General features: G+C 37.1%; 1 long non-coding RNA gene across 4 annotated transcripts; it reads left to right on the top strand.

The window, feature by feature from the left end:
- The first annotated feature begins 286 nt into the window (after positions 1–286).
- LOC141695217 (uncharacterized) lies at positions 287–5,936 on the top strand. 4 transcript variants are annotated; one of them, XR_012564382.1, is made up of 3 exons: positions 305–2,327; positions 3,001–5,408; positions 5,535–5,936. It is a non-coding gene; the product is annotated as an uncharacterized LOC141695217 (long non-coding RNA). The 4 variants fall into 4 exon arrangements; XR_012564381.1 differs by having other exon boundaries at positions 306–3,506; positions 5,093–5,408; XR_012564379.1 differs by having other exon boundaries at positions 287–5,408.
- Positions 5,937–6,806: the final 870 nt, after the last annotated feature.

The raw sequence follows: 6,806 nt of genomic DNA, 5'->3' as shown, positions 1-6,806 counted from the left end.
ATGCACCCGAAAGGTAGCGGATACGGGTTCCCTACAATAAAAAAGATTACTCGCTTTTAAACCAAGAATCAAAAGATCGTTTAAGTGGCCTTTAAAAAGATAAACTTCAAGAATAAGTGTATTTAAGTGACAAAATGCAAGTAAACACGAATAAAAGTGTGTAATGATAAATCGAAACAAGAAACACAATATACACACTAAATGTTCGAGTACAAATATATATATACCTATAAATTGATATATATATATATATATATATATATGTAATTGAGAGACTAGACTTTTATCTATATAAACTGATTATATATATATCATTTTGATTCGAGGCGAAGCAAGTAAACAAAAGAATCTCAATTTTACGTCGCTGCCTTTTCAATAAATCTCCGACCGCTCCGTGCACCCTGTTCTTTTGGAAGATTTCGTCTGGACCATTGTGGAACTAGAGCGGAGGATAGAAAGAGAGCTCTTCCGTGACTTTACAGATGCTAGCATTCTGCGCAACCCCATCGCAGATGGTTCAGCCACGCCCGATGCCCTTGCCCTTGGCAAGCTTCGGTCATAGAAATTGTATCCCCCGTCCATCGATTGATCGCGCGAGTACAAATCTGTTTGGACAAGGATCGCTCGGGGCTCGACCAAAATTGTTTCGGCGCCGGATTTATATATATATATATATATATATATGTAATTGAGAGACTAGACTTTTATCCATATAAACTAATTATATATATATATACACACACAAATATATATATTCGCTCTCATTGAGGCATTTCGATTCATTGTGTGTGAGGCATTTTGTGTTTGCACTCCACGAGGTGTTTTGGATTCGCCTTGGCGGGGACTTTAGATTTTCATTTCGTAAGTTATTTGGATTCGTACTTGACGAGGACTTTGGATTCGTTCTTCTCTGTAGCTGTGATGTACGTTCATCATATTCTATAGACCTTTGAGCTCACTTGCACGAGCTCTATGAGCATTTTGGAGAGTGAGCAATTTTTGAGGTGCACGAGGCCTTTGGATTTGCTTGTGGTGAGTTCGTAGGATTCATTTTTTGCATTTTCTTTGGATTCGTTCTTAACTAGAAATTTTTAGACTCACTCCAGGAGAAGTTCTCTTTTAGATTCACTCTTTGTGAGGTCGAATGAAGCCGAATAAAGTCGACGAAGTCTTTGGATCCGCTCTTGGCAGGGTCTTTAGATTCGCTTTTAGCAAGGTAATCTTAGACTCACTCTAGACAAAGTTGATGAAGCCGAATGAAGTTGGTGAAGTCTTTAGATCCGCTCTTGGTGACGTGTTTCTAGATTTGTTGTTGGTAAATTGTTTAGATTCTCTCTTAGCGAGGACTTTGGATTCACTTTTTGCAAGTTTTTGGATTAGCTATTGGCGAGGAATTTGGATTGCTTTTCACGAGTTTTTTGGATTCACACTTGACGAGGATTTTGGATTTGATTTTCGTGAGTTTTTGGACTTGCTATTTGCAAGGATTTTATATTCGCGCTTTACGAGGTATTAGGATTCGCCTTTTGCGAGGAGTTTTTAAATATAGAACTGATTGAGGTTACAAAATATGTACTAATGAAGTTGGAGAGGTCTAATACTACGTGAGGAGTGCGAGGTATTAAGCTTTTTCATGGAGTTATGAATCATCAGAACCTTTTGAGCATAATACTACTTGAGGTAAGCGGGGTTTGAGGTGTCCTCGAGGTGCATAAGGTTTTTGGATTCATAAATGGCGATGTTTTTGGATTCACTCTTCGCGTAAAATTTAGATTCGCTCTTCGCGAGTAATTTGAATTCGCTCTAGGTGAGGTGTTTTTGGGTTACATTTGGAGAGGACTTTAGATTCGTGCTTGGCGATGTCTTTGGTTTCGCTCTTTGCGAGGAATTTGGATTAGCACTAGGTGAGGTGTTTTTGAATTCGCACTTGGCGAAGACTTTGGATTCGTTTTTCGATAGTTTTTGGATTTGCTATTGGCGAGGATTTGGGATTCGCGATTCGCGAGTTCTTTGATTTCGATCTTTGCGAGGTTTCTTGATTTTCTCTTCATAAGGCACCATCGAGATATATGAAAACTTTGGATTCGATCTTGGGAAAGACTTTGGATTTTATATTGGCGATGTCTTTAAAATTGTTGTTTTGCGAGGTCCTTGACTTCAGATTCGCTCTCCGTGATAACTTTAAGAAGTATTTAAGCATAGAAATGATTGAGGTCATATAACACATAATGATGAAGTTGAAGAGGACTAATGTTTCATGAGGATGGTTATGTCAGTGAAGTGAGCCATTTGAAAAAGAAGTTTGACAAAATTTGTGAGTATTAAAGGTAACTTAGAATGATTTCAAGTTGTTTTTGCATTCAGCCCTTGTTTGTGTAGACCTTGATGCTCTTTTCACGTAATCATTGTAAAATTTTATGTTGAGTATTGTGGAAGTATTATTGTCGATGAGCTTCTTTGTTACATTCTTTATGAAAACGCTTCTATGGTTAAGACTTCTTTAGGTGTATAATAAGCATTAGGGGTTGGTGAAAGATTGAGGTCTTCAAGACGGTATGTATCGGGCTCTTTCAGACAAGCGGAGTAGTACCTTTAGTTGAGGCATTTCAGGACTCATGAGGGGGATGACTCCGTCGATTCTAAATTACTCTTCTTGTTTGGTACTCAGATGATAGAACTATTTTTGACATGTTGAACTCTCTCTCGAGTCTCAAACATTAGCAAGTTCTCATTCCATTGGTGTAGTTTTTCTATGGTATTTCCTTTACTTATTTCAACTGGCGTAGTACACTAGTTTTGAACTAATAGATGTAGACTTCGAAAATCAAGCTTTCAACTCATAGATCTTATTAGGGAAATGAGAAATGAGACAACTGACCAGAATACATGTTTCGTGTCTTCCTAGTACTCGTAGTATTTGTCGCTAGATTGAGGTTCATGAGATTTGGTGGCTTGTATTATGGATCTGTATTAAGGATGCCAATGATCGGTACTCTGCAGATGTTAAGCTTTGTGAGATCGCTTTCCTCTTCAGGAATGGGAGGCCAATTCCCTTATAGTGGCGGCATCCTTTAAGAATTTGACCCCTCCGAGGTACGACTAGGTCTTTATCTTTTCTTTGTAGCGGAGGATGATTGTTGATCTGGCCTTCTTTAGATTCTGTCACTTCTATTGTTGCCACAGGTTTAGTTTCCTCTCAAATATTATGGGATTCTTTTTGAAGACCATTTCAAGGAGGAGACCATGTATGGACGTAGTCTCTTCTGCATTTGAGTAATTAACAGTTATCTCTTCAAACATATTTGTTCTTTCTTCCATCTCTATTTTGAAGTTATTCAACTGGTGCTTCATGACTTCTGAATCATCGTAAAAGGTGATTCGACCCTTGACGAGGTGGACGAAGTCTGAAGACTCAATGAAGCCACCAGACTGGTCTATAGAAGGTACTTTTTTGGGAGATTGTTGAACTTCATGGGGGTCAAGCTCTTCAAGCATGTTAAGAAGTGGTACGTTGCCATATCGGAGTGTATCGAACACCATTTTGTTTACTTATCTTATGTTTTGTTTTCGTTTCTATTGTGTTTTATAAATATCTCTTTTTGCTTGGAGACGTGAGCTAATGTTTTACTTTTGGTGATTGCTTAACAATCTTTTTTAACTGTTGGATCTCGATGAGCTACTTGTGGTGTTTGTAGGATATGCTTATATAAGAACAACGAACTTTCTATTTGAAGTGTTTTTTTTGTACCATGCTTGTTTTGGAGTGCTTTTCCTTTGGAGTTTTCATTTCGTGCAGTGCATTATGGCTTTTGTTGTGGCCTTTTTCGATCGAGTGGTTACTAGCACCTTTTTGGACTTGGAGTTGACGATAATACTATCTTATATGCTTTGTAAAAAACAAACATGTTTGTATGTATATATATATTTTTACTGTAGAAATATGAAGGTTTTCAAAGAAAGTGACTTTTTCTAAAACAACCAGATAACCGTTGTTAAATGTAAAAAAAAAAGAGAATTCAAATCGAATTACTTGAACTTTTGAAATTGTAACATGCTAAGTGAAGTGTGTGACTTTGAACGCTAGAACTCCTAAAGGTATTTTAGGAAACTTCAATGCATGTTGTGATAGATATGAGAAAAGAAAATAGGATTTACTTAGAGATAACATTTATTCATGAAACAAATGGAGATCACATATGTCGACTTACTTCACAATTTTCCTTTACGGGGATGAAACTGTAATACATAAACTTACTTATACCATGACTTAACAATTTAAAAGGAAATTTTATTGTGGAACATTTAGGGGTAGAACTGTTTGAGGTGGATGGAGTTCCAGGATTTTGTTACCAAAGTTTCATCGAGGTGAGAGGGGCTATAGGTGCAACAGCGGGTGACTTTTACGACCCTATATGGTCCTTCCCTTGGAGTAGACATTTTGCTTTGTTTGGAGGGCATTGCAGTTGTAGCCTCTGCACTAGATCGTTTACCTTAAAGCCTCTTGATTTTACTTTCGCATTGTAGACCTTGATATTTTTACCCTGAGATTGGCTACTTTGAACTATATAAAGTCTATGATCTCTTCGAGGAGGTCATCACTCAGGTGTAGCCCTTCTTCAGAATTCTTTGTATCGGTTCATCTTTAACAGCAAATTTGAAAACTTTCTGCTTTGGACTTTGTGCTCAATCAAGTTCTTTAACTAGTAGCACCTTGTTGTCATGTTCTATGTGTCCTTGTGGTTGTTATAGAACCTGGTGCTTGAAGGCCTATTCGGGTTAATGGACCTCGGGGGCCTGTATCCTGGGCTTGCCTTGAGTATAGCTAATATCTAGGCTTTGTTAATATGAGCATTACGAATTCACATTTTTCAAGAGGTTTCTGAGTTTTCCGAGGTAGAAGAGGGATTTTTTTCTTTCTTTTCATGACTTCGGGACTTCTGAGCTGGCCTTTTATCAGTTCCCCGACCTCAGTCAAATTGTCGGTGGTCCTATTGTACGGAGCGATCCAAAGACCTTCAAGACCCAGACACCTAGACGACTGGATACTTCCAACTTCTTCTTGTAATGTTATTTCGTTGCTTGATTTTTACAGATAAAATCCATCTTTACTTATTATCACTTGCTTTCCTTGCAAAGTAAGGATGAAAGTTCGATTGTTTTTTTATCGGTGTTTCTTACACATTGGATCCGAACATCTTGGTCTCTCATCAGATTCGAAGAGGTGGATTAAGTGTGAAGGGTCGGTGGAGCCATTGAACTGGTCTATAGAAGGTACTTTGAGGTTTCCATTTACTTTTTCTTTCACAGTTTCTCTTGACGGTTGATTCTCCGAAGAGATATCAGATCCTCCCGACTTTGCTCTTTTTCTAGAAGGCGCAGGTCTTCATCCAGTTCATTTACCTCATCTGGTAGTTTTATTTCTTCTGGAGCTTCTTTTTTGTGTTGTTTTCTCTATTCCAGATGTAGCCTAACGTTGCTTAATAATACTTGTTTACTTTGTGAAGTGAGAACTAAAGTTCACTTATCCTTTCTAGATCTGAGCTGTTCACCCGTCGAATTTTAGCCAAATGGCCTCTCACCTGAATTGGAGCTGTAACCGTCCTGAAATAAGGCTTGAGGATTCATTGAAGCTTTATTCATCTCATTTTCTTTGATACTAGCAATGTCTCTAGTATTCAGAGTTATCTTTCTACTCGCGCCTTGTGCTTCGTTGGCCATTCTTCAATATTACGAAGAATTAAAGTCGATCTATACCTTCTTAATTGGAGCAAGAGTAATGAGATCTGATTTTGTAGTGATTTAAAGCTCGATCCATGATTTTGAGCTTCGATATATGATTATTGGGGCTTAGTCTACATGTTTAGCCTCGATTTGTGGATTTTATTTGCTATTATTCATTGTTTATGGAAAATTTAAATCGATCTGTGATTTTTGGAGCTTGATTTGTAATTTTGAATTGTTGCTCGTTTTTGTGTTCTGGGATGAGGTAAGAGCTCCTTCTAGCATCATTGTTAAAGTGTAGTATTTCCAATCCTTTTTCTAGTAAGTTTACAAGTGTATTTATAGTCCGTTCTATATGGGCCTATAAGTGGGCTCTATTCTATTGGTTGTTTTAGGCCCAACACAGCCTAGACAAGGCTTGAAAATTGCCTAAAGATGGGTGATCAAAGGTGTGTTTCGATGAGGAAAATTGGTGAAGAAAAATAATCCAAAATGATGTTCAATCATGAAATAAAAAGGGATTACACTCTAGAAACGTTTGTACAACTTAAAAGGCAGTAGAGAGAGTTTCAGGATTTATTTTGTTGGCATATATTTGGCTCAAAAGGCTTAAATGAATGGATGGGGGTGGGGTCCTTTTATAGGCCAAAAATAAGTATTTTTGCTTTATTTTTAAATGCGAGTTGGCACATAAAGCAAAAAGGAAGGTAGGTGGAATTTTCCTACAATATACTACTTGAAAAAAAAATCAAATTTTCATAGAAACAAGTGCCCACACGTTTTTATCATTCAAAATTTAGAAAAACTTTACGCATGATAGAAATCAAGATAATAAGTATAAATTCCAAGTTTCAAGTGTAAAATTCAAGTGGAAGATTTTTTAAGAATTTTTCATATGTAAAAGCAGCCTTCTGGATGAGAGAAAAATTCATTTATCTTTTCCGACAACCCCAATAAATACTAAGCCAATATCATTTATCACATGTAAGAAAGTATTTTAGAAAGATATGACTAGCTTGACTTAGTTCGACTTGATTTCCGAAAAGTGTCACACATAAAACCCTAACAGGGAATTCTATGTGACT

The sequence above is a fragment of the Apium graveolens genome, chromosome 11, assembly GCF_009905375.1.
Source record: "Apium graveolens cultivar Ventura chromosome 11, ASM990537v1, whole genome shotgun sequence".
Lineage (NCBI taxonomy): Eukaryota > Viridiplantae > Streptophyta > Magnoliopsida > Apiales > Apiaceae > Apium > Apium graveolens.
This window is presented reverse-complemented; position numbering and strand designations above follow the sequence as displayed.